The sequence below is a fragment of the Salvelinus alpinus genome, chromosome 3 (genome assembly GCF_045679555.1).
Source record: "Salvelinus alpinus chromosome 3, SLU_Salpinus.1, whole genome shotgun sequence".
Classification (NCBI taxonomy): Eukaryota; Metazoa; Chordata; class Actinopteri; order Salmoniformes; family Salmonidae; genus Salvelinus; species Salvelinus alpinus.
This window is the reverse complement of record NC_092088.1, coordinates 109,860,080-109,882,122: the sequence shown is the minus strand read 5'-3', so window position 1 is coordinate 109,882,122 and position 22,043 is coordinate 109,860,080. Positions and strand designations below refer to the sequence as shown.

General features: G+C 38.6%; 9 non-coding genes across 9 annotated transcripts; all 9 read right to left on the bottom strand.

Moving 5' to 3' along the window:
- Positions 1–400: 400 nt before the first annotated feature.
- trnav-cac (transfer RNA valine (anticodon CAC)) lies at positions 401–473 on the bottom strand. Its single transcript has one exon. It is a non-coding gene; the product is annotated as a tRNA-Val (tRNA).
- A 141-nt stretch (positions 474–614) lies between these two features.
- Positions 615–687, bottom strand: trnav-aac (transfer RNA valine (anticodon AAC)). The gene has a single exon. It is a non-coding gene; the product is annotated as a tRNA-Val (tRNA).
- A 1,616-nt stretch (positions 688–2,303) lies between these two features.
- trnav-aac (transfer RNA valine (anticodon AAC)) lies at positions 2,304–2,376 on the bottom strand. Its single transcript has one exon. It is a non-coding gene; the product is annotated as a tRNA-Val (tRNA).
- An 8,239-nt stretch (positions 2,377–10,615) lies between these two features.
- On the bottom strand, positions 10,616–10,688 carry trnav-cac (transfer RNA valine (anticodon CAC)). Its single transcript has one exon. It is a non-coding gene; the product is annotated as a tRNA-Val (tRNA).
- A 524-nt stretch (positions 10,689–11,212) lies between these two features.
- On the bottom strand, positions 11,213–11,285 carry trnav-aac (transfer RNA valine (anticodon AAC)). The gene has a single exon. It is a non-coding gene; the product is annotated as a tRNA-Val (tRNA).
- A 1,321-nt stretch (positions 11,286–12,606) lies between these two features.
- Positions 12,607–12,679, bottom strand: trnav-aac (transfer RNA valine (anticodon AAC)). Its single transcript has one exon. It is a non-coding gene; the product is annotated as a tRNA-Val (tRNA).
- A 2,820-nt stretch (positions 12,680–15,499) lies between these two features.
- trnag-ucc (transfer RNA glycine (anticodon UCC)) lies at positions 15,500–15,572 on the bottom strand. Its single transcript has one exon. It is a non-coding gene; the product is annotated as a tRNA-Gly (tRNA).
- Positions 15,573–16,894: 1,322 nt separating this feature from the next.
- trnag-ucc (transfer RNA glycine (anticodon UCC)) lies at positions 16,895–16,967 on the bottom strand. The gene has a single exon. It is a non-coding gene; the product is annotated as a tRNA-Gly (tRNA).
- Positions 16,968–19,943: 2,976 nt separating this feature from the next.
- trnag-ucc (transfer RNA glycine (anticodon UCC)) lies at positions 19,944–20,016 on the bottom strand. Its single transcript has one exon. It is a non-coding gene; the product is annotated as a tRNA-Gly (tRNA).
- Positions 20,017–22,043: the final 2,027 nt, after the last annotated feature.

The window sequence follows — 22,043 nt, the reverse complement described above, 5'->3', positions numbered from 1 at the left end:
ATGTGTCAAAGAGCACTGTTTCCACCCGGTTTCGAACCGGGGACCTTTCACGTGTTAAGCGAACGTGATAACCACTACACTACAGAAACTGCTTCATGTGGTTTTTGCAAGGACTAAACCAAATTTTACTGATATTCACTGCATGTATTTGAATTTCCAAAATAAGGCATTTATGAAAGAAAGCACTTTTTCCACCCGGTTTCAAACCAGGGACCTTTCGCGTGTTAAGCGAACGTGATAACCACTACACTACAGAAACTGCTGCATGTGTTTTTTGCAAGGACTAAACCAAATTTTACTGATATTCACTGCATGTCTTTGAATTTCCAAAATAAGGCATTTATGAAAGCAACTATTCACTGTTATAAATACAGTTCTTACTGAATGTGTCAAAGAGCACTGTTTCCACCCGGTTTCGAACCGGGGACCTTTCGCGTGTGAGGCGAACGTGATAACCACTACACTACAGAAACTACTGCATGTGATTTTTGCAAGGACTAAACCAAATTTTACTGATATTCACATCATTTATTTGAATTTCCAAAATAAGGCATTTATGAAAGCAACTATTTACTGTTATAAATACAGTTCTTACTGAATGTGTCAAAGAGCACTGTTTCCACCCGGTTTCGAACCGGGGACCTTTCGCGTGTTAAGCGAACGTGATAACCACTACACTACAGAAACTGCTGCATGTTTTACTGATATTCACATCATTTATTTGAATTTCCAAAATAAGGCATTTATGAAAGCAACTATTCACTGTTATAAATACAGTTCTTACTGAATGTGTCAAAGAGCACTGTTTCCACCCGGTTTCGAACCGGGGACCTTTCGCGTGTAAAGCGAACGTGATAACCACTACACTACAGAAACTGCCGCATGTGATTTTTGCAAGTACTAAACCAAATTTTACTGATATTCACTGCATGTATTTGAATTTCCAAAATAAGGCATTTATGAAAGAATGCACTGTTTCCACCCGGTTTCGAACCGGGGACCTTTCGCGTGTAAAGCGAACGTGATAACCACTACACTACAGAAACTGCCGCATGTGAATTTTGCAAGGACTAAACCAAATTTTACTGCTATTCACTGCATGTATTTGAATTTCCAAAATATTATTATCTGTTATAAATACAGTTCTTACTGAATGTGTCAAAGAGCACTGTTTCCACCCGGTTTCGAACCGCGGACCTTTCGCGTGTGAAGCGAATGTGATAACCACTACATTACAGAAATCGCTGCATGTGGTTTTTGCAAGGACTAAACCAAATTTTACTGATATTCTCTGCATGTATTTGAATTTCCAATATAAGGCATTTATGAAAGAAAGCACTTTTTCCACCCGGTTTCAAACCAGGGACCTTTCGCGTGTTAAGCGAACGTGATAACCACTACACTACAGAAACTGCCGCATGTGATTTTTGCAAGGACTAAACCAAATTTTACTGATATTCACATCATTTATTTGAATTTCCAAAATAAGGCATTTATGAAAGCAACTATTTACTGTTATAATTACAGTTCTTACTGAATGTGTCAAAGAGCACTGTTTCCACCCGGTTTCGAACCGGGGACCTTTTGCGTGTTAAGCGAACGTGATAACCACTACACTACAGAAACTGCTTCATGTGGTTTTTGCAAGGACTAAACCAAATTTTACTGATATTCACTGCATGTATTTGAATTTCCAAAATAAGGCATTTATGAAAGAAAGCACTTTTTCCACCCGGTTTCAAACCAGGGACCTTTCGCGTGTTAAGCGAACGTGATAACCACTACACTACAGAAACTGCTGCATGTGATTTTTGCAAGGACTAAACCAAATTTTACTGATATTCACTGCATGTCTTTGAATTTCCAAAATAAGGCATTTATGAAAGCAACTATTCACTGTTATAAATACAGTTCTTACTGAATGTGTCAAAGAGCACTGTTTCCACCCGGTTTCGAACCGGGGACCTTTCGCGTGTGAAGCAAATGTGATAACCACTTCACTACAGAAACTGCTGCATGTGGTTTTTGCAAGGACTAAACCAAATTTTACTGCTATTCACTGCATGTATTTGAATTTCCAAAATATTATTATCTGTTATAAATACAGTTCTTACTGAATGTGTCAAAGAGCACTGTTTCCACCCGGTTTCGAACCAGGGACCTTTCGCGTGTGAAGAGAATGTGATAACCACTACACTACCGAAACTGCTGCATGTGATTTTTGCAAGGACTAAACCAAATTTTACTGATATTCACATCATTTATTTGAATTTCCAAAATAAGGCATTTATGAAAGAATTCACTGTTTCCACCCGGTTTCGAACCGGGGACCTTTCGCGTGTTAAGCGAACGTGATAACCACTACACTACAGAAACTGCTGCATGTGATTTTTGCAAGGACTAAACCAAATTTTACTGATATTCACATCATTTATTTGAATTTCCAAAATAAGGCATTTATGAAAGCAACTATTCACTGTTATAAATACAGTTCTTACTGAATGTGTCAAAGAGCACTGTTTCCACCCGGTTTCGAACCGGGGACCTTTCGCGTGTGAAGCAAATGTGATAACCACTACACTACAGAAACTGCTGCATGTGGTTTTTGCAAGGACTAAACCAAATTTTACTGCTATTCACTGCATGTATTTGAATTTCCAAAATATTATTATCTGTTATAAATACAGTTCTTACTGAATGTGTCAAAGAGCACTGTTTCCACCCGGTTTCGAACCGGGGACCTTTCGCGTGTGAAGCGAATGTGATAACCACTACATTACAGAAATCGCTGCATGTGGTTTTTGCAAGGACTAAACCAAATTTTACTGATATTCACTGCATGTATTTGAATTTCCAATATAAGGCATTTATGAAAGAAAGCACTTTTCCCACCAGGTTTCAAACCAGGGACCTTTCGCGTGTTAAGCGAACGTGATAACCACTACACTACAGAAACTGCCGCATGTGATTTTTGCAAGGACTAAACCAAATTTTACTGATATTCACATCATTTATTTGAATTTCAAAATAAAGCATTTATGAAAGCAACTATTCACTGTTATAAATACAGTTCTTACTGAATGTGTCAAAGAGCACTGTTTCCACCCGGTTTTGAACCGGGGACCTTTCGCATGTTAAGCGAACGTGATAACCACTACACTACAGAAACTGCTGCATGCGATTTCTGCAAGGACTAAACCAAATTTTACTGATATTCACTGCATGTCTTTGAATTTCCAAAATAAGGCATTTATGAAAGCAACTATTCACTGTTATAAATACAGTTCTTACTGAATGTGTCAAAGAGCACTGTTTCCACCCGGTTTCGAACCGGGGACCTTTCGCGTGTAAAGCGAACGTGAAAACCACTACACTACAGAAACTGCCGCATGTGCTTTTTGCAAGGACTAAACCAAATTTTACTGCTATTCACTGCATGTATTTGAATTTCCAAAATATTATTATTCTCTGTTATAAATACAGTTCTTACTGAATGTGTCAAAGAGCACTGTTTCCACCCGGTTTCGAACCGGGGACCTTTCGCGTGTGAAGCGAATGTGATAACCACTACACTACAGAAACTGCTGCATGTGGTTTTTGCAAGGACTAAACCAAATTTTACTGATATTCACTGCATGTTTTTGAATTTCCAAAATAAGGCATTTATGAAAGCAACTATTCACTGTTATAAATACAGTTCTTACTGAATGTGTCAAAGAGCACTGTTTCCACACGGTTTCGAACCGGGGACCTTTCGCGTGTAAAGCGAACGTGAAAACCACTACACTACAGAAACTGCCGCATGTGCTTTTTGCAAGGACTAAACCAAATTTTACTGCTATTCACTGCATGTATTTGAATTTCCAAAATATTATTATTCTCTGTTATAAATACAGTCCTTACTGAATGTGTCAAAGAGCACTGTTTCCACCCGGTTTCGAACCGGGGACCTTTCGCGTGTTAAGCGAAAGTGATAACCACTACACTACAGAAACTGCCGCATGTGATTTTTGCAAGGACTAAACCAAATTTTACTGATATTCACTGCATGTCTTTGAATTTCCAAAATAAGGCATTTATGAAAGCAACTATTCACTGTTATGAATACAGTTCTTACTGAATGTGTCAAAGAGCACTGTTTCCACCCGGGGACCTTTCGCGTGTAAAGCGAACGTGATAACCACTACACTACAGAAACTGCCGCATGTGATTTTTGCAAGGACTAAACCAAATTTTACTGATATTCACTGCATGTCTTTGAATTTCCAAAATAAGGCATTTATGAAAGCAACTATTCACTGTTATAAATACAGTTCTTACTGAATGTGTCAAAGAGCACTGTTTCCACCCGGGGACCTTTCGCGTGTAAAGCGAACGTGATAACCACTACACTACAGAAACTGCCGCATGTGATTTTTGCAAGGACTAAACCAAATTTTACTGATATTCACTGCATGTCTTTGAATTTCCAAAATAAGGCATTTATGAAAGCAACTATTCACTGTTATAAATACAGTTCTTACTGAATGTGTCAAAGAGCACTGTTTCCACCCGGTTTTGAACCGGGGACCTTTCACGTGTTAAGCGAACGTGATAACCACTACACTACAGAAACTGCTGCATGAGTTTTCTGCAAGGACTAAACCAAATTTGACTGATATTCACTGCATGTCTTTGAATTTCCAAAATAAGGCATTTATGAAAGCAACTATTCACTGTTATAAATACAGTTCTTACTGAATGTGTCAAAGAGTACTGTTTCCACCCGGTTTCGAACCGGGGACCTTTCGCGTGTAAAGCGAACGTGAAAACCACTACACTACAGAAACTGCCGTATGTGCTGTTTGCAAGGACTAAACCAAATTTTACTGCTATTCACTGCATGTATTTGAATTTCCAAAATATTATTATTCTCTGTTATAAATACAGTTCTTACTGAATGTGTCAAAGAGCACTGTTTCCACCCGGTTTCGAACCGGGGACCTTTCGCGTGTGAAGCGAATGTGATAACCACTACACTACAGAAACTGCAGCATGTGGTTTTTGCAAGGACTAAACCAAATTTTACTGATATTCACTGCATGTTTTTGAATTTCCAAAATAAGGCATTTATGAAAGAATGCACTGTTTCCACCCGGTTTTGAACCGGGGACCTTTCGCGTGTTAAGCGAACGTGATAACCACTACACTACAGAAACTGCCGCATGTGATTTTTGCAAGGACTAAACCAAATTTTACTGATATTCACTGCATGTCTTTGAATTTCCAAAATAAGGCATTTATGAAAGCAACTATTCACTGTTATGAATACAGTTCTTACTGAATGTGTCAAAGAGCACTGTTTCCACCCGGGGACCTTTCGCGTGTAAAGCGAACGTGATAACCACTACACTACAGAAACTGCCGCATGTGATTTTTGCAAGGACTAAACCAAATTTTACTGATATTCACTGCATGTCTTTGAATTTCCAAAATAAGGCATTTATGAAAGCAACTATTCACTGTTATGAATACAGTTCTTACTGAATGTGTCAAAGAGCACTGTTTCCACCCGGTGACCTTTCGCGTGTAAAGCGAACGTGATAACCACTACACTACAGAAACTGCCGCATGTGATTTTTGCAAGGACTAAACCAAATTTTACTGATATTCACTGCATGTCTTTGAATTTCCAAAATAAGGCATTTATGAAAGCAACTATTCACTGTTATAAATACAGTTCTTACTGAATGTGTCAAAGAGCACTGTTTCTACCCGGTTTCGAACCGGGGACCTTTCGCGTGTGAAGCGAATGTGATAACCACTACATTACAGAAATCGCTGCATGTGGTTTTTGCAAGGACTAAACCAAATTTTACTGATATTCACTGCATGTATTTGAATTTCCAATATAAGGCATTTATGAAAGAAAGCACTTTTTCCACCCGGTTTCAAACCAGGGACCTTTCGCGTGTTAAGCGAACGTGATAACCACTACACTACAGAAACTGCCGCATGTGATTTTTGCAAGGACTAAACCAAATTTGACTGATATTCACTGCATGTCTTTGAATTTCCAAAATAAGGCATTTATGAAAGCAACTATTCACTGTTATAAATACAGTTCTTACTGAATGTGTCAAAGAGCACTGTTTCCACCCGGTTTCGAACCGGGGACCTTTCGCGTGTAAAGCGAACGTGAAAACCACTACACTACAGAAACTGCCGTATGTGCTTTTTGCAAGGACTAAACCAAATTTTACTGCTATTCACTGCATGTATTTGAATTTCCAAAATATTATTATTCTCTGTTATAAATACAGTTCTTACTGAATGTGTCAAAGAGCACTGTTTCCACCCGGTTTCGAACCGGGGACCTTTCGCGTGTGAAGCGAATGTGATAACCACTACACTACAGAAACTGCTGCATGTGGTTTTTGCAAGGACTAAACCAAATTTTACTGATATTCACTGCATGTTTTTGAATTTCCAAAATAAGGCATTTATGAAAGAATGCACTGTTTCCACCCGGTTTTGAACCGGGGACCTTTCGCGTGTTAAGCGAACGTGATAACCACTACACTACAGAAACTGCCGCATGTGATTTTTGCAAGGACTAAACCAAATTTGACTGATATTCACTGCATGTCTTTGAATTTCCAAAATAAGGCATTTATGAAAGCAACTATTCACTGTTATGAATACAGTTCTTACTGAATGTGTCAAAGAGCACTGTTTCCACCCGGGGACCTTTCGCGTGTAAAGCGAACGTGATAACCACTACACTACAGAAACTGCCGCATGTGATTTTTGCAAGGACTAAACCAAATTTTACTGATATTCACTGCATGTCTTTGAATTTCCAAAATAAGGCATTTATGAAAGCAACTATTCACTGTTATGAATACAGTTCTTACTGAATGTGTCAAAGAGCACTGTTTCCACCCGGTGACCTTTCGCGTGTAAAGCGAACGTGATAACCACTACACTACAGAAACTGCCGCATGTGATTTTTGCAAGGACTAAACCAAATTTTACTGATATTCACTGCATGTCTTTGAATTTCCAAAATAAGGCATTTATGAAAGCAACTATTCACTGTTATAAATACAGTTCTTACTGAATGTGTCAAAGAGCACTGTTTCTACCCGGTTTCGAACCGGGGACCTTTCGCGTGTGAAGCGAATGTGATAACCACTACATTACAGAAATCGCTGCATGTGGTTTTTGCAAGGACTAAACCAAATTTTACTGATATTCACTGCATGTATTTGAATTTCCAATATAAGGCATTTATGAAAGAAAGCACTTTTTCCACCCGGTTTCAAACCAGGGACCTTTCGCGTGTTAAGCGAACGTGATAACCACTACACTACAGAAACTGCCGCATGTGATTTTTGCAAGGACTAAACCAAATTTTACTGATATTCACATCATTTATTTGAATTTCAAAATAAAGCATTTATGAAAGCAACTATTCACTGTTATAAATACAGTTCTTACTGAATGTGTCAAAGAGCACTGTTTCCACCCGGTTTCGAACCGGGGACCTTTCGCGTGTAAAGCGAACGTGAAAACCACTACACTACAGAAACTGCCGTATGTGCTGTTTGCAAGGACTAAACCAAATTTTACTGCTATTCACTGCATGTATTTGAATTTCCAAAATATTATTATTCTCTGTTATAAATACAGTTCTTACTGAATGTGTCAAAGAGCACTGTTTCCACCCGGTTTCGAACCGGGGACCTTTCGCGTGTGAAGCAAATGTGATAACCACTACACTACAGAAACTGCAGCATGTGGTTTTTGCAAGGACTAAACCAAATTTTACTGATATTCACTGCATGTTTTTGAATTTCCAAAATAAGGCATTTATGAAAGAATGCACTGTTTCCACCCGGTTTTGAACTGGGGACCTTTCGCGTGTTAAGCGAATGTGATAACCACTACACTACAGAAACTGCCGCATGTGATTTTTGCAAGGACTAAACCAAATTTTACTGATATTCACTGCATGTCTTTGAATTTCCAAAATAAGGCATTTATGAAAGCAACTATTCACTGTTATGAATACAGTTCTTACTGAATGTGTCAAAGAGCACTGTTTCCACCCGGGGACCTTTCGCGTGTAAAGCGAACGTGATAACCACTACACTACAGAAACTGCCGCATGTGATTTTTGCAAGGACTAAACCAAATTTTACTGATATTCACTGCATGTCTTTGAATTTCCAAAATAAGGCATTTATGAAAGCAACTATTCACTGTTATGAATACAGTTCTTACTGAATGTGTCAAAGAGCACTGTTTCCACCCGGTGACCTTTCGCGTGTAAAGCGAACGTGATAACCACTACACTACAGAAACTGCCGCATGTGATTTTTGCAAGGACTAAACCAAATTTTACTGATATTCACTGCATGTCTTTGAATTTCCAAAATAAGGCATTTATGAAAGCAACTATTCACTGTTATAAATACAGTTCTTACTGAATGTGTCAAAGAGCACTGTTTCTACCCGGTTTCGAACCGGGGACCTTTCGCGTGTGAAGCGAATGTGATAACCACTACATTACAGAAATCGCTGCATGTGGTTTTTGCAAGGACTAAACCAAATTTTACTGATATTCACTGCATGTATTTGAATTTCCAATATAAGGCATTTATGAAAGAAAGCACTTTTTCCACCCGGTTTCAAACCAGGGACCTTTCGCGTGTTAAGCGAACGTGATAACCACTACACTACAGAAACTGCCGCATGTGATTTTTGCAAGGACTAAACCAAATTTGACTGATATTCACTGCATGTCTTTGAATTTCCAAAATAAGGCATTTATGAAAGCAACTATTCACTGTTATAAATACAGTTCTTACTGAATGTGTCAAAGAGCACTGTTTCCACCCGGTTTCGAACCGGGGACCTTTCGCGTGTAAAGCGAACGTGAAAACCACTACACTACAGAAACTGCCGTATGTGCTTTTTGCAAGGACTAAACCAAATTTTACTGCTATTCACTGCATGTATTTGAATTTCCAAAATATTATTATTCTCTGTTATAAATACAGTTCTTACTGAATGTGTCAAAGAGCACTGTTTCCACCCGGTTTCGAACCGGGGACCTTTCGCGTGTGAAGCGAATGTGATAACCACTACACTACAGAAACTGCTGCATGTGGTTTTTGCAAGGACTAAACCAAATTTGACTGATATTCACTGCATGTTTTTGAATTTCCAAAATAAGGCATTTATGAAAGAATGCACTGTTTCCACCCGGTTTTGAACCGGGGACCTTTCGCGTGTTAAGCGAACGTGATAACCACTACACTACAGAAACTGCCGCATGTGATTTTTGCAAGGACTAAACCAAATTTGACTGATATTCACTGCATGTCTTTGAATTTCCAAAATAAGGCATTTATGAAAGCAACTATTCACTGTTATGAATACAGTTCTTACTGAATGTGTCAAAGAGCACTGTTTCCACCCGGGGACCTTTCGCGTGTAAAGCGAACGTGATAACCACTACACTACAGAAACTGCCGCATGTGATTTTTGCAAGGACTAAACCAAATTTTACTGATATTCACTGCATGTCTTTGAATTTCCAAAATAAGGCATTTATGAAAGCAACTATTCACTGTTATGAATACAGTTCTTACTGAATGTGTCAAAGAGCACTGTTTCCACCCGGTGACCTTTCGCGTGTAAAGCGAACGTGATAACCACTACACTACAGAAACTGCCGCATGTGATTTTTGCAAGGACTAAACCAAATTTTACTGATATTCACTGCATGTCTTTGAATTTCCAAAATAAGGCATTTATGAAAGCAACTATTCACTGTTATAAATACAGTTCTTACTGAATGTGTCAAAGAGCACTGTTTCTACCCGGTTTCGAACCGGGGACCTTTCGCGTGTGAAGCGAATGTGATAACCACTACATTACAGAAATCGCTGCATGTGGTTTTTGCAAGGACTAAACCAAATTTTACTGATATTCACTGCATGTATTTGAATTTCCAATATAAGGCATTTATGAAAGAAAGCACTTTTTCCACCCGGTTTCAAACCAGGGACCTTTCGCGTGTTAAGCGAACGTGATAACCACTACACTACAGAAACTGCCGCATGTGATTTTTGCAAGGACTAAACCAAATTTTACTGATATTCACATCATTTATTTGAATTTCAAAATAAAGCATTTATGAAAGCAACTATTCACTGTTATAAATACAGTTCTTACTGAATGTGTCAAAGAGCACTGTTTCCACCCGGTTTCGAACCGGGGACCTTTCGCATGTAAAGCGAACGTGAAAACCACTACACTACAGAAACTGCCGCATGTGCTTTTTGCAAGGACTAAACCAAATTTTACTGCTATTCACTGCATGTATTTGAATTTCCAAAATATTATTATTCTCTGTTATAAATACAGTTCTTACTGAATGTGTCAAAGAGCACTGTTTCCACCCGGTTTCGAACCGGGGACCTTTCGCGTGTGAAGCAAATGTGATAACCACTACACTACAGAAACTGCTGCATGTGGTTTTTGCAAGGACTAAACCAAATTTTACTGATATTCACTGCATGTTTTTGAATTTCCTAAATAAGGCATTTATGAAAGAATGCACTGTTTCCACCCGGTTTTGAACCGGGGACCTTTCGCGTGTGAAGCGAACGTGATAACCACTACACTACAGAAACTGCTGCATGTGGTTTTTGCAAGGACTAAACCAAATTTTACTGATATTCACTGCATGTATTTGAATTTCCAAAATAAGGCATTTATGAAAGAAAGCACTGTTTCCACCCGGTTTTGACCGGGGACCTTTCGCGTGTGAAGCAAACGTGATAACCACTACACTACAGAAACTGCTGCATGTGATTTTTGCAAGGACTAAACCAAATTTTACTGATATTCACATCATTTATTTGAATTTCCAAAATAAGGCATTTATGAAAGCAACTATTCACTGTTATAAATACAGTTCGTACTGAATGTGCCAAAGATCACTGTTTCCACCCGGTTTCGAACCGGGGACCTTTCGCGTGTGAAGCGAATGTGATAACCACTACACTACAGAAACTGCTGCATGTGGTTTTTGCAAGGACTAAACCAAATTTTACTGATATTCACATCATTTATTTGAATTTCCAAAATAAGGCATTTATGAAAGCAACTATTCACTGTTATAAATACAGTTCTTACTGAATGTGTCAAAGAGCACTGTTTCCACCCGGTTTCGAACCGGGGACCTTTCGCGTGTTAAGCGAACGTGATAACCACTACACTACAGAAACTGCTGCATGTGATTTTTGCAAGGACTAAACCAAATTTTACTGATATTCACTGCATGTCTTTGAATTTCCTAAATAAGGCACTTATGAAAGCAACTATTCACTGTTATAAATACAGTTCTTACTGAATGTGTCAAAGAGCACTGTTTCCACCCGGTTTCGAACTGGGGACCTTTCGTGTGTAAAGCGAACATGATAACCACTACACTACAGAAACTGCCACGTATTATTTTTGCAAGGACTAAACCAAATTTTACTGATATTCACTGCATGTCTTTGAATTTCCAAAATAAGGCATTTATGAAAGCAACTATTCACTGTTATAAATACAGTTCGTACTGAATGTGTCAAAGAGCACTGTTTCCACCCGGTTTCGAACCGGGGACCTTTCGCGTGTAAAGCGAACGTGATAACCACTACACTACAGAAACTGCCGCATGTGCTTTTTGCAAGGACTAAACCAAATTTTACTGCTATTCACTGCATGTATTTGAATTTCCAAAATATTATTATTCTCTGTTATAAATACAGTTCTTACTGAATGTGTCAAAGAGCACTGTTTCCACCCGGTTTCGAACCGGGGACCTTTCGCGTGTGAAGCAAATGTGATAACCACTACACTACAGAAACTGCTGCATGTGGTTTTTGCAAGGACTAAACCAAATTTTACTGATATTCACTGCATGTTTTTGAATTTCCAAAATAAGGCATTTATGAAAGAATGCACTGTTTCCACCCGGTTTTGAACCGGGGACCTTCCGCGTGTGAAGCGAACGTGATAACCACTACACTACAGAAACTGCTGCATGTGGTTTTTGCAAGGACTAAACCAAATTTTACTGATATTCACTGCATGTATTTGAATTTCCAAAATAAGGCATTTATGAAAGAAAGCACTGTTTCCACCCGGTTTTGACCGGGGACCTTTCGCGTGTTAAGCAAACGTGATAACCACTACACTACAGAAACTGCTGCATGTGATTTTTGCAAGGACTAAACCAAATTTTACTGATATTCACATCATTTATTTGAATTTCCAAAATAAGGCATTTATGAAAGCAACTATTCACTGTTATAAATACAGTTCTTACTGAATGTGTCAAAGATCACTGTTTCCACCCGGTTTCGAACCGGTGACCTTTCGCGTGTGAAGCGAATGTGATAACCACTACACTACAGAAACTGCTGCATGTGGTTTTTGCAAGGACTAAACCAAATTTTACTGATATTCACATCATTTATTTGAATTTCCAAAATAAGGCATTTATGAAAGCAACTATTCACTGTTATAAATACAGTTCTTACTGAATGTGTCAAAGAACACTGTTTCCACCCGGTTTCGAACCGGGGACCTTTCGCGTGTTAAGCGAACGTGATAACCACTACACTACAGAAACTGCTGCATGTGATTTTTGCAAGGACTAAACCAAATTTTACTGATATTCACTGCATGTCTTTGAATTTCCTAAATAAGGCACTTATGAAAGCAACTATTCACTGTTATAAATACAGTTCTTACTGAATGTGTCAAAGAGCACTGTTTCCAACCGGTTTCGAACTGGGGACCTTTCGTGTGTAAAGCGAACATGATAACCACTACACTACAGAAACTGCCGCGTATTATTTTTGCAAGGACTAAACCAAATTTTACTGATATTCACTGCATGTCTTTGAATTTCCAAAATAAGGCATTTATGAAAGCAACTATTCACTGTTATAAATACAGTTCTTACTGAATGTGTCAAAGAGCACTGTTTCCACCCGGTTTCGAACCGGGGACCTTTCGCGTGTAAAGCGAACGCGATAACCACTACACTACAGAAACTGCCACATGTGATTTTTGCAAGGACTAAACCAAATTTTACTGCTATTCACTGCATGTATTTGAATTTCCAAAATATTATTATTCTCTGTTATAAATACAGTTCTTACTGAATGTGTCAAAGAGCACTGTTTCCACCCGGTTTCGAACCGGGGACCTTTCGCGTGTGAAGCAAATGAGATAACCACTACACTACAGAAACTGCTGCATGTGGTTTTTGCAAGGACTAAACCAAATTTTACTGATATTCACTGCATGTTTTTGAATTTCCAAAATAAGGCATTTATGAAAGAATGCACTGTTTCCACCCGGTTTTGAACCGGGGGACCTTTCGCGTGTGAAGCGAACGTGATAACCACTACACTACAGAAACTGCTGCATGTGATTTTTGCAAGGACTAAACCAAATTTTACTGATATTCACATCATTTATTTGAATTTCCAAAATAAGGCATTTATGAAAGCAACTATTCACTGTTATAAATACAGTTCTTACTGAATGTGTCAAAGAGCACTGTTTCCACCCGGTTTCGAACCGGTGACCTTTCGCGTGTTAAGCGAACGTGATAACCACTACACTACAGAAAATGCTGCATGTGATTTTTGCAAGGACTAAACCAAATTTTACTGATATTCACTGCATGTCTTTGAATTTCCAAAATCAGGCATTTATGAAAGCAACTATTCACTGTTATAAATACAGTTCTTACTGAATGTGTCAAAGAGCACTGTTTCCACCCGGTTTCGAACCGGGGACCTTTCGCGTGTAAAGCGAACGTGATAAACACTACACTACAGAAACTGCCGCATATGATTTTTGCAAGGACTAAACCAAATTTTACTGATATTCACTGCATGTCTTTGAATTTCCAAAATAAGGCATTTATGAAAGCAACTATTCACTGTTATAAATACAGTTCTTACTGAATGTGTCAAAGAGCACTGTTTCCACCCGGTTTCGAACCAGGGACCTTTCGCGTGTAAAGCGAACGTGATAACCACTACACTACAGAAACTGCCGCACGTGATTTTTGCAAGGACTAAACCAAATTTTACTGCTATTCACTGCATGTATTTGAATTTCCAAAATAAGGCATTTATGAAAGCAACTATTCACTGTTATAAATACAGTTCTTACTGAATGTGTCAAAGAGCACTGTTTCCACCCGGTTTCGAACCTGTGACCTTTCGCGTGTAAAGCGAACGTGATAACCACTACACTACAGAAACTGCCTCATATGATTTTTGCAAGGACTAAACCAAATTTTACTGATATTCACTGCATGTCTTTGAATTTCCAAAATAAGGCATTTAAGAAAGCAACTATTCACTGTTATAAATACAGTTCTTACTGAATGTGTCAAAGAGCACTGTTTCCACCCGGTTTCGAACCGGGGACTTTTCGCGTGTGAAGCGAATGTGATAACCACTACACTACAGAAACTGCTGCTTGTGGTTTTTCAAGGACTAAACCAAATTTTACTGATATTCACATCATTTATTTGAATTTCCAAAATAAGGCATTTATGAAAGCAACTATTCACTGTGATAAATACAGTTCTTACTGAATGTGTTAAACAGCACTGTTTACACCCGGTTTCGAACCGGGGACCTTTCGCGTGTTAAGCAAACGTGATAACCACTACACTACAGAAACTGCTGCATGTGATTCTTGCAAGGACTAAACCAAATTTTACTGATATTCAATTCATGTCTTTGAATTTCCAAAATAAGGCATTTATGAAAGCAACTATTCACTGTTATGAATAGAGTTCTTACTGAATGTGTCAAAGAGCACTGTTTCCACCCGGTTTCGAACCTGGGACCTTTCGCGTGTGAAGCGAATGTGATAACCACTACTCTACAAAAACTGCTTCATGTGGTTTTTGCAAGGACTAAACCAAATTTTACTGATATTCACTGCATGTATTTGAATTTCCAAAATAAGGCATTTATGAAAGAAAGCACTTTTTCCACCCGGTTTCAAACCAGGGACCTTTCGCGTGTTAAGCGAACGTGATAACCACTACACTACAGAAACTGCTGCATGTGATTTTTGCAAGGACTAAACCAAATTTTACTGATATTCACTGCATGTCTTTGAATTTCCAAAATAAGGCTTTTATGAAAGCAACTATTCACTGTTATAAATACAGTTCTTACTGAATGTGTCAAAGAGCACTGTTTCCACCCGGTTTCAAACCGGGGACCTTTCGCGTGTAAAGCGAAAGTGATAACCACTACACTACAGAAACTGCCGCATGTGATTTTTGCAAGGACTAAACCAAATTTTACTGATATTCACTGCATGTCTTTGAATTTCCAAAATAAGGCATTTATGAAAGCAACTATTCACTGTTAGAAATACAGTTCTTTCTGAATGTGGAAAAGAGCACTGTTTCCACCCGGTTTCGAACCGGGGACCTTTCGCGTGGAAAGCGAACGTGATAACCACTACACTACAGAAACTGCTGCATGTGGTTTTTGCAAGGACTAAACCAAATTTTACTGATATTCACTGCATGTATTTGAATTTCCAAAATAAGGCATTTATGAAAGAAAGCACTGTTTCCACCCGGTTTTGACCGGGGACCTTTCGCGTGTTAAGCAAACGTGATAACCACTACACTACAGAAACTGCCGCATGTGATTTTTGCAAGGACTAAACCAAATTTTACTGATATTCACTGCATGTCTTTGAATTTCCTAAATAAGGCACTTATGAAAGCAACTATTCACTGTTATAAATACAGTTCTTACTGAATGTGTCAAAGAGCACTGTTTCCAACCGGTTTCGAACTGGGGACCTTTCGTGTGTAAAGCGAACATGATAACCACTACACTACAGAAACTGCCGCGTATTATTTTTGCAAGGACTAAACCAAATTTTACTGATATTCACTGCATGTCTTTGAATTTCCAAAACAAGGCATTTATGAAAGCAACTATTCACTGTTATAAATACAGTTCTTACTGAATGTGTCAAAGAGCACTGTTTCCACCCGGTTTCGAACCGGGGACCTTTCGCGTGTAAAGCGAACGTGATAACCACTACACTACAGAAACTGCCACATGTGATTTTTGCAAGGACTAAACCAAATTTTACTGCTATTCACTGCATGTATTTGAATTTCCAAAATATTATTATTCTCTGTTATAAATACAGTTCTTACTGAATGTGTCAAAGAGCACTGTTTCCACCCGGTTTCGAACCGGGGACCTTTCGCGTGTAAAGCGAACGTGATAACCACTACACTACAGAAACTGCCACATGTGATTTTTGCAAGGACTAAACCAAATTTTACTGATATTCACTGCATGTTTTTGAATTTCCAAAATAAGGCATTTATGAAAGAATGCACTGTTTCCACCCGGTTTTGAACCGGGGGACCTTTCGCGTGTTAAGCGAACATGATAACCACTACACTACAGAAACTGCTGCATGTGATTTTTGCAAGGACTAAACCAAATTTTACTGATATTCACTGCATGTCTTTGAATTTCCAAAATAAGGCTTTTATGAAAGCAACTATTCACTGTTATAAATACAGTTCTTACTGAATGTGTCAAAGAGCACTGTTTCCACCCGGTTTCAAACCGGGGACCTTTCGCGTGTAAAGCGAAAGTGATAACCACTACACTACAGAAACTGCCGCATGTGATTTTTGCAAGGACTAAACCAAATTTTACTGATATTCACTGCATGTCTTTGAATTTCCAAAATAAGGCATTTATGAAAGCAACTATTCACTGTTATAAATACAGTTCTTACTGAATGTGTCAAAGAGCACTGTTTCCACCCGGTTTTGAACCGGGGACCTTTCGCGTGGAAAGCGAACGTGATAACCACTACACTACAGAAACTGCTGCATGTGGTTTTTGCAAGGACTAAACCAAATTTTACTGATATTCACTGCATGTATTTGAATTTCCAAAATAAGGCATTTATGAAAGAAAGCACTGTTTCCACCCGGTTTTGACCGGGGACCTTTCGCGTGTTAAGCAAACGTGATAACCACTACACTACAGAAACTGCCGCATGTGATTTTTGCAAGGACTAAACCAAATTTTACTGATATTCACTGCATGTCTTTGAATTTCCTAAATAAGGCACTTATGAAAGCAACTATTCACTGTTATAAATACAGTTCTTACTGAATGTGTCAAAGAGCACTGTTTCCAACCGGTTTCGAACTGGGGACCTTTCGTGTGTAAAGCGAACATGATAACCACTACACTACAGAAACTGCCGCGTATTATTTTTGCAAGGACTAAACCAAATTTTACTGATATTCACTGCATGTCTTTGAATTTCCAAAACAAGGCATTTATGAAAGCAACTATTCACTGTTATAAATACAGTTCTTACTGAATGTGTCAAAGAGCACTGTTTCCACCCGGTTTCGAACCGGGGACCTTTCGCGTGTAAAGCGAACGTGATAACCACTACACTACAGAAACTGCCACATGTGATTTTTGCAAGGACTAAACCAAATTTTACTGCTATTCACTGCATGTATTTGAATTTCCAAAATATTATTATTCTCTGTTATAAATACAGTTCTTACTGAATGTGTCAAAGAGCACTGTTTCCACCCGGTTTCGAACCGGGGACCTTTCGCGTGTAAAGCGAACGTGATAACCACTACACTACAGAAACTGCCACATGTGATTTTTGCAAGGACTAAACCAAATTTTACTGATATTCACTGCATGTTTTTGAATTTCCAAAATAAGGCATTTATGAAAGAATGCACTGTTTCCACCCGGTTTTGAACCGGGGGACCTTTCGCGTGTTAAGCGAACATGATAACCACTACACTACAGAAACTGCTGCATGTGATTTTTGCAAGGACTAAACCAAATTTTACTGATATTCACATCATTTATTTGAATTTCCAAAATAAGGCATTTATGAAAGCAACTATTCACTGTTATAAATACAGTTCTTACTGAATGTGTCAAACAGCACTGTTTCCACCCGGTTTCGAACCGGTGACCTTTCGCGTGTTAAGCGAACGTGATAACCACTACACTACAGAAAATGCTGCATGTGATTTTTGCAAGGACTAAACCAAATTTTACTGATATTCACTGCATGTCTTTGAATTTCCAAAATCAGGCATTTATGAAAGCAACTATTCACTGTTATAAATACAGTTCTTACTGAATGTGTCAAAGAGCACTGTTTCCACCCGGTTTCGAACCGGGGACCTTTCGCGTGTAAAGCGAACGTGATAAACACTACACTACAGAAACTGCCGCATATGATTTTTGCAAGGACTAAACCAAATTTTACTGATATTCACTGCATGTCTTTGAATTTCCAAAATAAGGCATTTATGAAAGCAACTATTCACTGTTATAAATACAGTTCTTACTGAATGTGTCAAAGAGCACTGTTTCCACCCGGTTTCGAACCAGGGACCTTTCGCGTGTAAAGCGAACGTGATAACCACTACACTACAGAAACTAACGCACGTGATTTTTGCAAGGACTAAACCAAATTTTACTGCTATTCACTGCATGTATTTGAATTTCCAAAATAAGGCATTTATGAAAGCAACTATTCACTGTTATAAATACAGTTCTTACTGAATGTGTCAAAGAGCACTGTTTCCACCCGGTTTCGAACCGGTGACCTTTCGCGTGTTAAGCGAACGTGATAACCACTACACTACAGAAACTGCTGCATGTGATTCTTGCAAGGACTAAACCAAATTTTACTGATATTCAATTCATGTCTTTGAATTTCCAAAATAAGGCATTTATGAAAGCAACTATTCACTGTTATGAATAGAGTTCTTACTGAATGTGTCAAAGAGCACTGTTTTCACCCGGTTTCGAACCTGGGACCTTTCGCGTGTGAAGCGAATGTGATAACCACTACTCTACAAAAACTGCTTCATGTGGTTTTTGCAAGGACTAAACCAAATTTTACTGATATTCACTGCATGTCTTTGAATTTCCAAAACAAGGCATTTATGAAAGCAACTATTCACTGTTATAAATACAGTTCTTACTGAATGTGTCAAAGAGCACTGTTTCCACCCGGTTTCGAACCGGGGACCTTTCGCGTGTAAAGCGAACGTGATAACCACTACACTACAGAAACTGCCACATGTGATTTTTGCAAGGACTAAACCAAATTTTACTGCTATTCACTGCATGTATTTGAATTTCCAAAATATTATTATTCTCTGTTATAAATACAGTTCTTACTGAATGTGTCAAAGAGCACTGTTTCCACCCGGTTTCGAACCGGGGACCTTTCGCGTGTAAAGCGAACGTGATAACCACTACACTACAGAAACTGCCACATGTGATTTTTGCAAGGACTAAACCAAATTTTACTGATATTCACTGCATGTTTTTGAATTTCCAAAATAAGGCATTTATGAAAGAATGCACTGTTTCCACCCGGTTTTGAACCGGGGGACCTTTCGCGTGTTAAGCGAACATGATAACCACTACACTACAGAAACTGCTGCATGTGATTTTTGCAAGGACTAAACCAAATTTTACTGATATTCACTGCATGTCTTTGAATTTCCAAAATAAGGCTTTTATGAAAGCAACTATTCACTGTTATAAATACAGTTCTTACTGAATGTGTCAAAGAGCACTGTTTCCACCCGGTTTCAAACCGGGGACCTTTCGCGTGTAAAGCGAAAGTGATAACCACTACACTACAGAAACTGCCGCATGTGATTTTTGCAAGGACTAAACCAAATTTTACTGATATTCACTGCATGTCTTTGAATTTCCAAAATAAGGCATTTATGAAAGCAACTATTCACTGTTATAAATACAGTTCTTACTGAATGTGTCAAAGAGCACTGTTTCCACCCGGTTTTGAACCGGGGACCTTTCGCGTGGAAAGCGAACGTGATAACCACTACACTACAGAAACTGCTGCATGTGGTTTTTGCAAGGACTAAACCAAATTTTACTGATATTCACTGCATGTATTTGAATTTCCAAAATAAGGCATTTATGAAAGAAAGCACTGTTTCCACCCGGTTTTGACCGGGGACCTTTCGCGTGTTAAGCAAACGTGATAACCACTACACTACAGAAACTGCCGCATGTGATTTTTGCAAGGACTAAACCAAATTTTACTGATATTCACTGCATGTCTTTGAATTTCCTAAATAAGGCACTTATGAAAGCAACTATTCACTGTTATAAATACAGTTCTTACTGAATGTGTCAAAGAGCACTGTTTCCAACCGGTTTCGAACTGGGGACCTTTCGTGTGTAAAGCGAACATGATAACCACTACACTACAGAAACTGCCGCGTATTATTTTTGCAAGGACTAAACCAAATTTTACTGATATTCACTGCATGTCTTTGAATTTCCAAAACAAGGCATTTATGAAAGCAACTATTCACTGTTATAAATACAGTTCTTACTGAATGTGTCAAAGAGCACTGTTTCCACCCGGTTTCGAACCGGGGACCTTTCGCGTGTAAAGCGAACGTGATAACCACTACACTACAGAAACTGCCACATGTGATTTTTGCAAGGACTAAACCAAATTTTACTGCTATTCACTGCATGTATTTGAATTTCCAAAATATTATTATTCTCTGTTATAAATACAGTTCTTACTGAATGTGTCAAAGAGCACTGTTTCCACCCGGTTTCGAACCGGGGACCTTTCGCGTGTAAAGCGAACGTGATAACCACTACACTACAGAAACTGCCACATGTGATTTTTGCAAGGACTAAACCAAATTTTACTGATATTCACTGCATGTTTTTGAATTTCCAAAATAAGGCATTTATGAAAGAATGCACTGTTTCCACCCGGTTTTGAACCGGGGGACCTTTCGCGTGTTAAGCGAACATGATAACCACTACACTACAGAAACTGCTGCATGTGATTTTTGCAAGGACTAAACCAAATTTTACTGATATTCACATCATTTATTTGAATTTCCAAAATAAGGCATTTATGAAAGCAACTATTCACTGTTATAAATACAGTTCTTACTGAATGTGTCAAACAGCACTGTTTCCACCCGGTTTCGAACCGGTGACCTTTCGCGTGTTAAGCGAACGTGATAACCACTACACTACAGAAAATGCTGCATGTGATTTTTGCAAGGACTAAACCAAATTTTACTGATATTCACTGCATGTCTTTGAATTTCCAAAATCAGGCATTTATGAAAGCAACTATTCACTGTTATAAATACAGTTCTTACTGAATGTGTCAAAGAGCACTGTTTCCACCCGGTTTCGAACCGGGGACCTTTCGCGTGTAAAGCGAACGTGATAAACACTACACTACAGAAACTGCCGCATATGATTTTTGCAAGGACTAAACCAAATTTTACTGATATTCACTGCATGTCTTTGAATTTCCAAAATAAGGCATTTATGAAAGCAACTATTCACTGTTATAAATACAGTTCTTACTGAATGTGTCAAAGAGCACTGTTTCCACCCGGTTTCGAACCAGGGACCTTTCGCGTGTAAAGCGAACGTGATAACCACTACACTACAGAAACTAACGCACGTGATTTTTGCAAGGACTAAACCAAATTTTACTGCTATTCACTGCATGTATTTGAATTTCCAAAATAAGGCATTTATGAAAGCAACTATTCACTGTTATAAATACAGTTCTTACTGAATGTGTCAAAGAGCACTGTTTCCACCCGGTTTCGAACCGGTGACCTTTCGCGTGTTAAGCGAACGTGATAACCACTACACTACAGAAACTGCTGCATGTGATTCTTGCAAGGACTAAACCAAATTTTACTGATATTCAATTCATGTCTTTGAATTTCCAAAATAAGGCATTTATGAAAGCAACTATTCACTGTTATGAATAGAGTTCTTACTGAATGTGTCAAAGAGCACTGTTTTCACCCGGTTTCGAACCTGGGACCTTTCGCGTGTGAAGCGAATGTGATAACCACTACT